The sequence below is a fragment of the Ursus arctos genome, unplaced genomic scaffold (genome assembly GCF_023065955.2).
Source record: "Ursus arctos isolate Adak ecotype North America unplaced genomic scaffold, UrsArc2.0 scaffold_32, whole genome shotgun sequence".
Lineage (NCBI taxonomy): Eukaryota > Metazoa > Chordata > Mammalia > Carnivora > Ursidae > Ursus > Ursus arctos.
The window spans coordinates 19,950,476-19,966,570 of record NW_026623008.1 but is presented as its reverse complement, the minus strand read 5'-3'; the positions used below and the strand labels follow the sequence as shown (position 1 = coordinate 19,966,570).

At 41.0% G+C, this 16,095-nt stretch overlaps 1 protein-coding gene across 8 annotated transcripts in view; it reads left to right on the top strand.

Moving 5' to 3' along the window:
* Window positions 1-16,095, top strand: part of WASF2 (WASP family member 2) — an 81,008-nt gene that overhangs the window by 26,764 nt on the left and 38,149 nt on the right. The window contains exon 1 of one of the 8 annotated variants that reach the window (XM_057305431.1): window positions 11,830-12,480. The exons of the other annotated variants lie outside the window; for them this stretch is intronic. The gene's annotated coding sequence lies outside the window, so the exon portion shown is untranslated. Of the gene's footprint in view, window positions 1-11,829; window positions 12,481-16,095 lie in introns of those variants that run through there. 8 annotated transcript variants of the gene reach the window in all.

Here is a 16,095-nt window from a genome sequence, read left to right as displayed (position 1 = left end):
TTTCTGTCTAATTGACCTGGCTAGAACCTCTAGTACACTATTTAGTGGAAGTGACAAGACTGGACATCATAGTCTTGTTCCTGATCTTAGAGGGGAAAATCTGTCTGGTTTTGATATCAGAGTAATACTGGCTTCATAGAGTAAGTTCAGATGTATCTGCCCTTATTACTTTTGAAGCAGATCTCAGACTTCATTTGTAAATATTTCAGCATATATCTCAAAAATACAAGTATTCCCCCATTGGAATTTTTTTTTTTTTTAATTTTATTTTTAAGTAATCTCTACACCCAACATGAGGCTCAACTTACAACCCCGAGATCCAGAGTTGCATGCTCTACCGACTGAGCTAGCCAGGTGCCCCGGAACATAATTATGTTAGCTTTGTCACACCATAATATCTTTAAATATCCAGTCATTTAAAGAGTTTTAAGCAGAGGGTGGGTATATATATATGATATGATTTCTATTTATTTTATTTTATTTTGTCATTTTTTGGCAGGGGGAGAGTGTGTGTGAGCAGGGCATGGAGGGGGGGCAGAGGGAGAGGGAGAGAGAGAATCCTAAGCAGGCTCCATGTTCAGCCTGGAGCCTGACTTGGGGCTCAGTCTCATGACCCTGAGATCAAGACCTGAGCTCAAACCAAGAGTCGGACGCTTAACTGACTGAGGCACACAGGTGCCCCATATGATTTCCATTTTTAAAAGATTAATCCAGTTGCTGCAAAGAAAATGAATTATCTGGAGGCAGGAACTGATTGCAGTGAGTAATAGAAGGCTGTTGCAGGAGGCTGAGTAATGATAGAGACTTGATACAGGTTGGTGAAAAAAGAAATGGAGAGAAGTAGATGTTTTTAATTAGTATATATTTTGTAGGTAGAGCAGATAGGATTTGATGATGAATTAGATATGTGGGTCAAGGAAGAAGAGCAGGATTGAGCATGCCTTCCTTTTGGAAACTCTTCTCTTAGCTTTTATGACAAAGCATTGTTCTGGTTCTCCTGCCTTCCTTGATGCTTCCTTCTTTGTCAGTCTCTAAGTTGTCCTCTGACTCTTCCTCTGTGTTTATGCTTTTGTATTGGGAGGTTATCTACTCTCTCATGTCTTTTTTTTTTTTTGAAGATTTTATTTATTTGACAGAGAGACACAGTGAGAGAGGGAACACAAGCAGAGGGAGTGGGAGAGGGAGAAGCAGGCTTCCCACTGAGCAGGGAGCCCGATGCGGGGCTCCATCCCAGGACCCTGGGATCATGACTTGAGCCGAAGGCAGACGCTTAACGACTGAGCCACCCAGGCACCCCTACTCTTTCGTGTCTTTAACTACAACCTCCATGTAGTAAAACTCCCAAATCCGTATTTTCACTTCTGAACCCCAGTCCCAGAATTTCTACTGGATCACTCTACCTGGGTATCCCTTCTGTACCTCCAGCTTTTTTTTGGACTGTTTGCTTTTGTTAACCTGTAGTCAGATTGGTACAACTTGTCTCTTTCTTGCTTGGGAGATGTGCTTACAGGTTTTAAAGATGGATTTTATACCTTTTATACATGTTTTAATGATGGAAGCTTTGCTTCTCTAGAAAAGATATTTAGCACACCTGGGCAGCATTTTCATTCAGGACCTTGACTTCCTCATAGGTTAAAATGAGAAGGCTAAGCTTACCTTCTGCTCATTCCTCACCTCTAAATCCCTTGACTTGCTGCTCTGCATTCTGACTCACAGACCCTGACACGGGCTCCATCCCACGATCCTGACATCATGACCCAAGCCGAAATCAAGAGTCAGATGCTCAGCCAGCTGAGCCGCACAGATGCCCGTCAGCACTTTTTAGGGCTGGCTTATAGGTCTGCCAGCATACCAAGCATTGGCCCCGCTATTTTCTCAGTTCGTCCAGATGTAAGACTTCAGTTACTGTTGACTTTCCTGAACGCCCTACCTCTTTTCATGCCAAGACGCTTAGGTCCCTCCATGTTTTTTTCTCCCACTATTCAAATTCAGATCCTTTGTTACCTATGCCATGACTCTTGTGCCTAATTCTTGTCTCCCTCCCCAGCTCTAGTCTCTTCTCTGCTTAAGTGAGATGTGTAGCATCTTCCTAAATATTCTGTAATCTGTAACTCCAGTTGTGTGACGCTCATCACTTACTGACTAAAGTTTAAACTCAGCCTGTTTAAGATTCTGTGATCTGGCCCTACTTGTCTTTCCAGCCTTGCTTCTCGCTACTTTTGCAATAATGTACTCATTTTCATTCCCCAGAGATGTCTCATTATTTTCTGCTTATGTGCCTCTGCTCACATTATCTGTCCACCTCAGATATAATACTCCTTGTCTCTGTATATCCAAATCCTGCCTATTTTTAATGTCCAGTTACATGATACTCCTCTGTGATGCTTCTGTGATTTACTTAACCAGAAGTAAACCATAACTTCATCACTTTTTATTTTGTTTTATATTTGTGCACTTTTCTCATTTCTCCTATATGACTGAACTCTTCAAATAGAAACTGTTTCTTGTATTTCTATACATCTACAGTGCTGGGTCCTCTATAAATATGTGTTGAGCGGGGTAACATTGAAGATAATGTTCCTGGAGGTGGAAAACTAGATTTTTTTTTTTTTTAAGATTTTTTATTTATTTATGTGACAGAGAGACAGCCAGCGAGAGAGGGAACACAAGCAGGGGGAGTGGGAGAGGAAGAAGCAGGCTCCTAGCCGAGGAGCCCGATGTGGGGCTCGATCCCGGAACGCCGGGATCACGCCCTGAGCCGAAGGCAGACGCTTAACGACTGCGCTACCCAGGCACCCCGGAAAACTAGATTTAATACCTCTTGAGGTACTAGCCAACCTTGTGATTTATTTTCATAGATTTTGTAGATTGAAAAACTTCTATTTTTTAATTTTTATAAAGATTTGTTTTTGTTTTTAAAGATTTATCTGTTGGGACCCCTGGGTGGCTCAGTCAGTTAAGCGTCTGCCTTAGGCTCAGGTCATGATCCCAGAGTCCTGGGATTGAGTCCTCCATTGGGCACCTTGCTTAGGGAGCCTGCTTCTCCCTCTGCCTGCTGCTCCCTCTCCTTGCACACGCATGCTCTCTCTCTCTGACAAATAAATAAATAAAATCTTCCAAAAAAAATTATTTAGAGAGAGAGAGAGAACACGGGCAGGCAGAGGGAGAGGGGGAGGGAGAGAAATCCTCAAGCGATACTCCCTGCTAGCATCGAGCCCCTGCAGCAGGCTCAATCCGAGGACCCTGAGATCATGACCTGAGCCAAAATCAAGAGTCAGACGCTTAGCCAACTGAGCCACCCAGGCGCCCCTGTAGATTGAAAAACTTTTAGATAAATTTATATATAAATTTTCCTCTCAGTAAAAAGAAAAAAATTGTTTTGAAAAATTTCAAACATCTATAAATTTGGAGAGGATGATATAATGAACCACTATATGCTTATTGCTCAGCTTCAACAATGGTCAACCCATAGTCAGTCTTGTTTCATCTGTACCACTTCCACTGCCTACTCCATCACCCTTATTGAATTTTCTCCCTCTCTCTCTCTTTTTCTTTTTCTTTCTTTCTTTCTTTCTTTCTTTTTTTCTTTCTTTCTTTCTTTTTTCTTTCTTTCTTTCTTTCTTTCTTTCTTTCTTTCTTTCTTTCTTTCTTTCTTTCAGAGAGAAAGAGAGAGCCTGCACAAGCGGTGGGGGGTGGAACAGAGGAAGAGGGAGAAGCAGGTTCTCCTCAAGCGGGGAGCCTGATGGGGGTGGGGGGCTCCATCCTAGGATCCTGGGATCATGACCTGAGCCAAAGGCAGATGCTTAACCAACTGAGCCACCCAGGTGTCCCAAGTGAAACTCATTTTAATAATATTTTTTTATTAACCCAGTAGTTGTAAACTATTATCACTTCAACATGTAATGAATATAAGGAGTATTAATGAGAAATTTTACATTTTTTATACTGAATCTTTGTGATTCGGTGTGTTTTACACCTTTAGCACTTATCTGTTCAGATGAGGTGCATTTTAAGTGCTTAATAACTACACGTGTGTATGGCTACCTGTTGGATAGCACAGCTCTAGAGGCTTGGCCTGAATCAGGTTTCCTCCTTTGGCAGTAATGCTTCATAAGTGGTATACGAGTCTTCCATCAGGAGGCTTATAATGTTCAGCTATCTCTTTTTGTATTGTAAGTGGTCATGGATAATTTCATTAGATGTTTGCAAAGTGGTGATATTTTATCATTCTTTATTTATTAGCTGGAATACTTCAAAAAAGAAAAAAATTCCTTTATCTACTCTTCGGTTACCCTGAGGTTTGGTTTGTACAGGACAGGCAGGATAAGTACTTGGTTCTTTCCCTTTATTCCTTTATTTACAAGTTTTCAAAATAATGGGTTGGTTCCCTGACATACTCCAAAGGGGATCAGTGAGTTGTTTGTTATTTTTTTTAAAGGATCGTTACAAATTTATGGGTTTTAACGTAGTTGATGTTTTAATCCATTGTGGTTATTCTTATTGATGTTCAGTTTGTTCCATCTTGGATCAGTGGGGGCCTCTTCACATTGGCTCTGGATTTCTTTTTTTGTTAGAGCACGCGTGCGGGCGCACAAGTGTGCAATCTGGGATGGGGGGGCGGGGGAGGGAGAGAGAATCTCAAGCAGGCTCAATGCTGAGCATGGAGCCTGACATGAGGCTCAATCCCATGACCCTGATATCATGACCTGAGCCAAAATCAAGAGTCAGATGCTCAACCGACTGAGCCACCAAGGTGCCCTAGCTCCTGATTTCTTTTTTTTTTTTCTCCTTTCTTTCTTTCTTTCTTTCTTTCTTTCTTTCTTTCTTTCTAGATTTTATTTAGTTGAGAGAGAGAGAGAACGTGCACAGAGGGGAGGAAGAGAGGGAGAGAAACAGACTCCCCACTGACCAGGGAGCCCATGCGGACTCGATCCCAGGACCCTGGGATCATGACCTGAGCTAAAGGCAGATGCTTAACTGAGCCACCCAGGCGCCCTCCAGCTCCTGATTTCTTTTGATGTAACTGCAGTAGGCTTTGATTAGTGTTTCTTGCTTTCTAGTATAAGATGTTCTAGACTTGTCTTGCACGTTTCCTGCCCTTTAGCCAAAGAGCTCTGGATCCTTTTAGTGACCACATTATTGGCTCCTTCATTTGGTAAATGAGGAAACTGAGGGCTAGAGAAGTAGAGTGATTAAACCAGGGTCACACAGATTCAGCAGTGTAATCTGGCTTAGCACCCTAGGTCTTAGCTCTATATCATGGCCATTTTGTCTTGTTTCCTCTACCTAGTTTGATGGTTTAACTGCATTTGAGCTTCTTTCTACTCAGGGTTGTCAGGGGAAGATAGGTTTTGTGGGTCATCATTGGAGGTACAATCAAACCTCATTAATTTGGGCTAATTGGGGTAAATCCTAGTGAGAATGTTGTCTGTTGTTTTTCTTTAGGTGCTGCTGTTACTTTGAGTCATAGAGTAGCTGAAACTAGGCTAATAGTGTTACCAGGTTATTTTGTTAGGTAGAGGTCCTTGTACCTGGTTTAATGAATAGCTGAGAATGATGTGCAATTTAACTTTAATTGTATGTAAATTAGACTCCTGAATGCTTAAAAACAGCTCATTAAACATTTCTCCCTGCAATCTTACTTATACTGTTTTCTTAGCCAGTCTTTATTAGAGTGCAGAGGTAAACTTTATTTCAGGTCTGAATTTATCTCAAGTTGCAAATGTGTGGAGTCTATATTAATAAAGGGTTGCCAGAAAGTTCAGAGAATTTTAGAAAGAATACTGAGAAAGTTCAGAGGAAGAGCATCTGAAAGTCAGACATCTGGCAGTTTCAGCCAACCAGAACGTAACTCCTTGCATTTAAAAGTAAGCTGGACGTGCTTTTGAGTGGCAAAGAGCTTTCAGAAAGGTTGTTCATTTTACCTCAAAAGTAACATCACCCTAGGGCCTCACTCAGAGCTAACTGTGTATGTTGAGGGACAGAGGATCCAGGTGTGTGAGGGTTGGTGGTTTGCCTGTTGGCTCTGTGGCCCAAAGTAAGTCACTTGACCTCTCTGAGCCTTGATTTATTCATCTATAATGAGATAATTAAAATGGGGAGTGGGTAATACATGTTCTTTTTGCATCACAGACTTCTTGAGAGATTCAAATCAGCTAATTAATCAAATGACAGTAGTATTTATTGAATTAATGAGAGACGCTATGAAAGTGCTTTTTTAACCAGAAGCTTTGTATGACCATAAGCATTATTAGAATAATATAGATTAGGGGTACCTGGGTGGCTTAGTGGGTTAAGCATCTGACTCGATTTCAGCTTAGGTCATGGTCTCAGGGTCATGGGAACTGCACTGGGCGTGGAGCCTGCTTAAGATATTCATTCTCATTCTCTCTCTCTCTCATTCTCTCTCTCTCTCTGTGCCTGGGTGGCTCAGTAGGTTAAGTGCTGCCTTCGGCTTCAGTCATGATCTCAGGGTCCTGGGATTGAGCCCCGCATCAGGCTTCCTGCTCAGCAGGAAATCTGCTTCTCCCTCTCCCTCTGCCCCTCCCCCCTATTTGTGCTCTCTTTCTTTCCCTCTCTCTATCAAATAAATAAATAAATCTTTAAAAAGAGAGAGAGAGATTCTCTCTCTCCCTGTCCATCTGCCCCTCCCCCACTCTCGCTCACCCTTAAAAAAATAAATAAAAATAAATAGAACCTTTAAAAAAAAAGTAATATAGATTAGAGGCATTAATACATACAAGTGATCAGAAGCATGACAGCAGAAGTGGAGATTCAAGATGTCTGTCCAGAACTTTACAGCCATTTTACTACAGAGGCATACAGCCCTCACACCTCAGGAGCCCCTGGCAGCATCATAGTTTCATAGCATAATACTGCTGATGTGAAGGCCCTGAGTTACCAAGAAAAGGTTAAATTATATATAGTATATTCTGTTTAGGAAATAAACAGTATATTTTATAGAAATTTTCATTAAAATGGCTTTAGAAAGTATAATGTCTAAAGAGTTGTTTCCATTATCTGACACAGTTCTACTTTACAGAGAGTCTGTCATTCCCTAAAAGCAGCTAACGCTGTCTGTACTGAATGTCAGCAGCTGTTCTAAAGTCTTTGTGTATATTTACTCCTTTATTTCTCCCAGTATTCCCATACTGGGATAGATACTATTATCTACCATTTTACAGATGGGAAAACTGATACACAAAGAGATTAAGAAACCTGCCCGTGATTCTGGATAGAGATCCTGGGTTGAGGGGGAAAAGGGCAGGTGATGTAATGAGCACTGGGTCTTATATAAAACTGATGAGTCACTAACCTTTACCTCTGAAACCAAAATACAGTATATGTTAATTAATTGAATTTAAATAAAAAAAGCTTATTGGGACAATGTTATCTAAAATTTAGATATGGGGGTGCCTGGCTGGCTCAGTTGGTAGAGCGTGTGACTCTTAATCTCGGGGTTGTGAGCTCGAGCCCCACATTGGGTGTAGAGATTACATAAAAGTAAAAAATCTTTTTAAAAAAAGTAGAATTTAGATATGGACTTTATGTTAGATAATAATATTGTATCATCAGGGCACCTGGTGTGGCGTAATCAGTTAAGCGTCTGCCTTTGGCCTTTGGCTTAGGTCCTGATCCCTGGGTCCTGGGATTGAGCCCGGAGTCGGATCGGGCTCCCTGCTCAGCAGGGGAGTCTGCTTCTCCCTCTCCCTCTCCTTCTGCTCCCATGCTCTCTTGCTCTCTCACTCACTCTCTCAAGTAAATAAGTAAAATCTTAAAAAAAATTTAATATTGTATCATTGTTAAATTTCCTAATGTGATATTTGTACTGTAGTTTATTCTTAGGAGGTGACACCCTCAAGTATTTAGAGATAGGGGCCCCATGTCTGTAACCTATTGTCAAATGATTTTTTTAAAAAAGATTTTATTTATTTATTTATTTATTTATTTATTTATTTATTTATTTATTTAACAGAGAGAGAGAGAGAGAGAGACAGCCAGCGAGAGAGGGAACACAAGCAGGAGGAGTGGGAGAGGAAGAAGCAGGCTCATAGCGGAGGAGCCTGATGTGGGGCTCGATCCCAGAACGCCAGGATCACACCCTGAGCTGAAGGCAGGCGCCCAACGACTAAGCGACCCAGGCGCCCCGATTTTTTTTTAAGATTTTATTTATGTATTTGACAGAGAGACCTAAAAGAGGGAACACAAGCACAAACAGGGGGAGTGGGAGAGGGAGAAACAGGCTTCCTGCTGGGCTGGGAGCCCAATGCAGGGCTCAATCCCAGGACTCTAGGATTATGACCTGAGCTGAAGGCAGACACTTAATGACTGAGCCACCCAGGAGCCACTATTATTAAATGATTTAAAAAATTAGTAATAATAGAAAGGGGTGGGGAATAAATGTGGTAAAATGTTAATAATTGGTAAACTTAGATGGAGGATTTAAGATTGAGTCCTTTGTAATACTCTCACAACTTTTCTCCAAGACTGAAATTATTTCAAAATAAAGAGTAAAACAAAAAATTTCCTGAGGTCACAGGGCTAAAGAGTTTTTGTAGGAGGGCTGAGATTTGAACTCAAGCCATTTGATTCCAGTCCACTGTGTTTTTAATCACAGTGCTATTCTGCTGTTCTGTTCATGGTGCTACATGAAAGAAGTAAATCTGTTCTGAGTTTTAGTTGGGACTATGATCGGATCCTGAACTTTGAGCTGTTTTAGCAGCGCTGCCTCCTGGTTCTTCAAGGATAGGGTGATCATATAATTTATTGTATAAACCAGTTCACTTTTTAAAAAATATATTTTATTTATTTGACAGAGAAAGTGAGAGCATAAGCAGGGGGAACTGCAGGCAGAGGGAGAGGGAAGGAGCAGGGAGCCCCATGCGGGGCTCGATCCCGGAGTCCTAGGATCATGACCCGAGCTGAAGGCAGATGCCCAACCAACTGAGCCACCCAGGTGCCCCTAAACCGGTTCACTTTTAAGAGTAAGAGGGAATACTTTTAATAATTACTGTGGGACAATTGATGTAAACCAAGAAGAATGGACACCCTAAAAGGATACTGCTTTGCAGATTCCAGTTTTAACAAATGTGACAAGACATGATAATTGCTTCATTATAATTGAATTTTGTTTACCATGGATTCTAGTTTACACAATACAGACACTTTTTTCTCCTGCCAACAAACCTCAGGCTTTCACCTGATGCATTTTCATATTTTCTCCTCTCAATTTTGCTAATTCTTTTGCTTCCGTCCAGACCACTTGGGAAATACTCTTTGTCAAACCCCATTTCCTCCAAGACTGAAAAATACCAATAAGAATTTCTGTAACACTTGTTCAGTTTTTTAAAATATTGGCATTTAAAACCATAAATCTCCAAACATCTTTATTAACATGATTTCTACAAGGAGAGGGGCTGGTAAAATGCATCTATATTACTAGATTGGCAGAGAAGTATTACTGTTGTCAACTTCCCATAGATATTTGGAAAAACCTTATTGTATAGTGCTGGAGGCAGTGTTAATGTTAGTTAAAAAGGATTATGCCAGTGTACAATCAGGAGGATATGCTGTCTCATTGATCTGTTTCCCAGGTAGTGTCTATTCCCATTTTTCTAATCATATTTATTTTCAACTTCATTGTCCTGGAGCTCTGTCCAGTTAAAGATATTGACCTTCACTAATAGAAGACTAGTATTTTTTGGTCAATCTCTAAATACGCTTTCCAAATTATTTTAGTACAATCTGCTCTGGATTTTAAAGATTAGACTATCTCTTTGCTGCTTTTTCCTCAAACAGAATGTATTTAACCAAGTATACCTCCACTAGAGCAGGAGAGGGAAAGACAACAAGGACACTGAAATTTAAATCAGGTAGTTTTCCTTCTAGTTAGCAACTGTAGCATAAATTTTGGGGAAGGAGTAGGTAAAACAAGTGATTAGCATAATTTTTTTTAGCCACTGAAGTGACTTTTTTTCTTATATCATGAAATGTGCTTTTATAGTAATAGTAGTCTTAATAACTACATTTTTATTTTTAAAAATAACACATAAAAGCTGTTAAATTTCTTCTGATTTTTTCTTTAAATTCAGTGAATTGCTGTATTTAAAGGGGTAGTTTTTTTACGTCTAATTTAATGAATGAGTGGCCTCTGAAACCACTTTTTACTTAGTTTAAATGAGCCTTTATTTTAAATTAGTTTAAAAGAGCCTTTATTTTAAAGACTACTGCAGGTGTCACTCTGGTCAAACCATGCATTAACCAAAATCAACTTATTAAAATAATACTGACTTGAATTATCAATTTTGTATTTTTTATTTGATACAGGAAATCAAATACTTCTGAGAATACATTATATATGAAGGGGTAATGATCAGCATGATCCCAACATGATCCCGTGTCCAAAAGAAGCCTATATTCTGGGAACACAGAGATAACATGAAAATGTTGCAATATTTTGGAATCTCAGATCTTTATGTCTTGGATCCTTGGCCCTGCCATTATTCCATTCTTCTCGCCATTTTAGCCTAATTTTTGCCACTCAGTTTAAGGACTACTATGAATACTATCTTGGTTTATTTCGAAATTTAGATAAGATGGACAAACTCCTAGCAAAAGATAACTTACCAAGATGACTCAAGAAAAAATTGAAAACCTTTAACTATTAAATAAATTGAAGTTGTAGTTTTCTTCCAGAAAGCACCATGCCCAGATGAATTTCAAGGTATAGCCTAAGGTTTTATTTATTTTTCTTTTTTATTTTTCAAGTTTTTATTTACATTCCAGTTAGTTTGCATATAGTATACTATTAGTTTCAGGTATAGAACACAACACCCAGTGCTCATCACTACAAGTACCCTCCTTAACCCCTCACCCATTTAACCCACCCTCTCTCCTCTCCAGCAACCTTCAGTGTGCTCTCTATAGTTAAGAGTCTGTTTCCAGCCTAAGGTTTTAGAATCAGTTATAAATTCCACTTTTCCTTGTTATTGGAAACCCCCATTAAGAAGGTGATCGCATGGTTTACATTTTCATTTCTTGGCCTTACTGACAGGGATCTTCATTAAGGGGACCTAGTTGTCACAATTTTTTCTTCATTAGCTCCCACTCCCTTTCTCCTCTCTTGCGTTTTCTCTCATTTCTTCTTCATAGTCAGCGAAGCATCAGTAAGGACCTTTCCATTGTTTAGAGACTTATTTCCTCTGAAGATTCTGCTCGTGTTTCTATCCACTTATCCAGTATTTTATGAGGGATTGATGGGTGATGACAGGAGTGCTGCTCAGCACCTTAGGATTTAAAAGATGGTTCCTTCCCGCAAAGAGCTCACAGTCTATCCCTGTTACAACTGTAATGTGGGATGGATGCTGTGATAATAGTGCTATCAAAGCAGAGGAGGGCTTGATTAATTCTTTCTAGGGAACAGGGTCACAGTGGCTTTGTGGAAGCAATTCATTTGAACTGGATAGGGAAGGATTAATAACATTTCAAGAAGCAGAGGGGGAAAAAACCAAAACAGATAAAAGGTGGGTATTCCAGGAAGGAGGAAATGTCTTGAATGATCACAGAGGCATTAGAGTACAGGAGGGCTTCTGTGGTGAGCAGTGGCCGAAGCGTAAGTGCACTAGAAAGCTGTGGCCATAAAGGAGGCTAAAGAGGTATGTCGATGTCAGATACTGAAGGGTTTTAAATATCACATATTTGCCCTGATCATTCCCTCTCAGATTTTTCTGTCTCAGTCCTCTTCTTCTTCTTCTTCTTCTTTTTTTTTTTTTTTTTAAGATTTTGTTTATTAATTTGAGAGAAAGACCATGAGCTGGCGGAGGGGCAGAGGGAGAGGGAGAAACAGACTCCCTGCTGAGCAGGAGGCCTGACATGGGGGGCTTGACTTGGGGGCCTCGATGTGGGGCTTGATCCCAGGACCCTGAGACCATGAACCACGCTGAAGGCAGCCGTTTAACCAATGGAGCCACCAGACACCCCATTAGTCTCAGTCGTTCTAAAATCCCTAACTCACCTTCAATTCTCAGATGAAAAATTTCAGGTTTTTCTCTGTGTCAGGTGTCAGTCAGTAAGGCTGAGATTTGGTTATACAGTTTTACGTTAGTGGTGAAGGAGGCCAGTCTTTATCTGGTTAATTACTGGGAGGCAGCATTCTGAATGACCTGCAATCATCCTAGGCTTTCAGAGAAGGTATTTGATATCGGTGCTTTGGAAAAATAAAAAGTAGCTCCTTCTACCAAAAGGGTCAGGAACGCTTAGCTTCATTAGCAGTCATCAGGGAAATGCACATTAAAACTACAGTGATATACTCTTTTATGTCCATCAGATTGGCAAAAATTGAAGTCTGACAAAAGATGTTGGCAAGGATATGAGGCACCCAGAACCCGGAAAGCAGAAGTGTAAACCATTTTGGAAAACAATTTGGCATTATCTCAGAATTGAAGATTTACATGCTCCATGACCCAGCAATTCCACTCCTAGGTATCTACCCTTAAGAACTCTTACACATATGTACCAGGAGACATGTACAAAAATGTCCATAGCAACACTGTTGGTGATAGCAAAAATGCAAAAATTCCAAGCTAGGAGAAATGCCAGTATCTGTCACCTTTAGGTTGGATAAACAAATCATGGTACAGCTAAACAATAGAATACCATATAACAGTGGAAATGACTAAATTGCAGCTATAGCAGCATGAATGAATTTCAACCAATGGTAGAGTAAAAGATTGTAGAAGAATGTACGTTAGATTCACGTAAAGTTCAGAAACATGGAAAACTAAGCTATGTTTAGAGATACAGATATGATAAAACTATAAAGAAAAATGAGGGAATGGTAAACATATTTCTGGTTAGTGTTATCAGAGTGAAAGGGAAGGAGGTAGGTTTGGGGAGAGTCATGCGGGGGACTTTAAAGCTAGTGGTGATATTCTTAAACTGGGTGGTAAGTACACCGATATTTGCTATATTGTGATTTTTTTTTTAAGTTTGTTTGTTTGTTTATGTATTTATTTAAGTAATCTCTGTACCCAATGTAGGGCTTGAGCTCAGCGACCCTGATATCAAGTCCCATGCTCTTCAGACTGAGCCAGCCAAGTGCCCCATCATGATTCTTTATACATTACATGTAGTTTTTTTAAAATCTTTGTATCTATAAATTTTAAAGCATTAAGGTAAGGTTGTTGATATTGGACCTAGTCTGGTGTTCTCCATAGTAATACTTGGACAAATTTTTCAGAATGTAAAAACTGAGGCCTGGAGAGATTAAGTAATTTAATTGTTCAAGAGGGAAAACTTCTCAGTGACAGCCTGGTCTCAAACTCTGTACAGATCGCTTTCTGTCATTTTATGTTGCAACTCTCCCATTATGTAGATTCTGTCAGTCAGGGGCGCCTGGGTGGCGCAGTCGTTAAGCGTCTGCCTTCAGCGCAGGGCGTGATCCCGGCGTTCGGGGATCGAGCCCCGCATCAGGCTCCTCCACTGGGAGCCTGCTTCTTCCTCTCCCACTCCTCCTGCTTGTGTTCCCTCTCTCGCTGGCTGTCTCTATCTCTCTGTCAAATAAATAAATAAAATCTTAAAAAAAAAAAAGATTCTATCGATCAATTAGAAGTGCTTCCACTTGGATTACTGCCTTAGTCTTTCACCCCTTCATGTGTTATGTTCTCTGCTGCCGGAGAGGGTTTTCTAAATGCAAATCCGATCATGTCACTCTCTGGCCTCAATCTTAAATAGTTCCCAGTAGCCTTCTGCACACTTACAGTGCTGTAGTGCAGCATGCAAGCTCTCTGTGCCTTGGCCTCTGTCTGCCTTATTAGCCTCATCACTCATGACTTCTTGTACTTCAGCCACAGCAAGCTGTTTGCTGTTCGTGGACCATTGTTTGCCTCTGCACACGCTGCCGACCTGTCTGCAACTTCTCTTAACTAAATTTTTGTCCTTTAAGACACCCCCACCCTTTTTTTTTTTAAGATTATTTATTTATTTATTTGACAGAGATAGAGACAGCCAGCAAGAGAGGGAACACAAGCAGGGGGAGTGGGAAAGGAAGAAGCAGGCTCCCAGCAGAGGAGCCTGATGTGGGGCTCGATCCCATAACCCGGGATCACGCCCTGAGCCGAAGGCAGACGCTTAACCGCTGTGCCACCCAGGCGCCCCACCCTTTTTTTTTTTTTAAATAAAAATACCCTTTCTTAATGACTCTCTCTGCTCTGCTCTCAGCCTCACCCAGTCTGAGCTGGATGCCTCCATTAAAACTTTGAACTGGGGCTCCTGGGTGGCTCAGTTGGTTAAGCGTCTGCCTTCGGCTCAGGTCATGATCTCAGGGTCCTGGGATCGAGCCCTGCGTAGGGCTCCCTGCTCTGTGGCGAGCCTGCTTCTCCCTCTCCTCCCTGCTTGTGCTCTCTATCGCTGTCTCTGTCTCTCGCTCTCAAATAAATAAAATCTTAAAAAAAAAATAAAATTAAAAAAATAAAACCTTGAACTTAGCGTTTATGGTCACACTTATCACAATGTTTTTGTCCCTTTCAATAGCTTTCAAGCTTCACGAGGGCCAGGGCATTGTTGAATTTATCCCCAGTGTGTGGCACAGTGCCTGGTATATAAGGTTCATGGAAGGAATGAAGGAAGGAAAGGAATGAAGGAAGGAGGGAGGGAGGGAGGGGGGGAAAAACAAGTGGATATCACTTCATACAGATCTCACATATAGTTAGAAGTTGTCATTTGTTTGCCAGATTCTCGCCAGCTCTATCTGTATTTATAAAGGCGGGAAGGAAGGAAAAGAAAGGCAGGGAGGCTGATGGATGGGTAAATTGGTGGGGACAAAGTATCGGGGGGAGCAAGAAGCTGATTTGGTGGGGGAAAGGAAAGGTTCAGAGGCTTATTACTAACATTTTAGGCCACGTGCCTGGAGATTTTAATGACAGCCTGGATTTCTTTCAAGCTTGGGTATGTGCTGATTTTCATGGTTTACCCTATTCTGACCTTCCTTGGCCTTCTAGAAGTGTGTCTCCTTTGGCTGGTAACTCTTATCATTTTTCTCTCTTTACTTTGGAAGGTAAGAGCTTTGAGGTACATGAATAAAAGGGGCGGTGGCAGATAACTCATGTTGGTTGGGATGACCTGGGTTTTTTGTTTTGTTTTGTTTTTAATTTTTAAAAAACTTTTATTTTTTTTCTTTGGTTTTAATTTTAATTTTTTAAGATTTTATTTATTTGAGGGAGAGACAGAGTGTGCACAAGTGGGGGGAAGAGCAGAGGGAGAGGGAGAGGCAGACTCCCTGCTGAGCAAGGAGCCCAACTACTCAGGTCTCCACCCAGGACTCCAGAGTGTCCTGAGCCAGAGGGCAGATACTCAACTGACTGAGCCACCTAGGCACCCTGGTTTTTAATTTTTAATGTCTCACTCTGCTCTGTACTAGATTAGACCCCTGGTCATTTCCTACAAGAGTATATGTAGATCCTGCCTTATAATCTGGTGAGCTACCAGTAATCTTAAATCTAAAACAGAGGTCGAACTATTCAGATTGAGTTCTCTTCTCTTAGAAAGCAGTACTATAAGACTGGAGGTCCAGGTATGTTCCCTGTCCTCACCTTCATGAAGGCCGGAGCACAAGAGCCGCTAACTTCATTCATTTGATTAATATTTATTGAGCATTCTCTCTGTGCCTAGCATGGTGGTGGGCACTAGGATTAGAGATGATTGATCACCAGCCTTAAGGAATTCACAATCTAGTGGGAGAACAAGTAAGAAAATCTGTCATTTTAATGCAGTGTGATGGGATAGGCATGCACAGGGTTTTATGGAAGTTTAGATTGTGTGTGGGGAGGGGCATCAAGCTCCTGTGGGGCAAGGCATGTCAAGAGACGTTTCACTTGAACTCAATCTTGGAAGACCTTAGAAGTTGTTGGGGGTGTGGTGGGTGGTCAGACTTGAGCAAAAGTATGGAGGCAAGGGAGAGAACGTGATAGCAGTGGGGAGCCATGGGAGGGTCTATGGAACTTCAGGGAAGGGTATGTGTATGTGAAGATGTGATAGGAAATGAGACTGGAGCCATATAAAGGGACCACATTGTGAATGACCTTTTTCTACTTTTCTAAA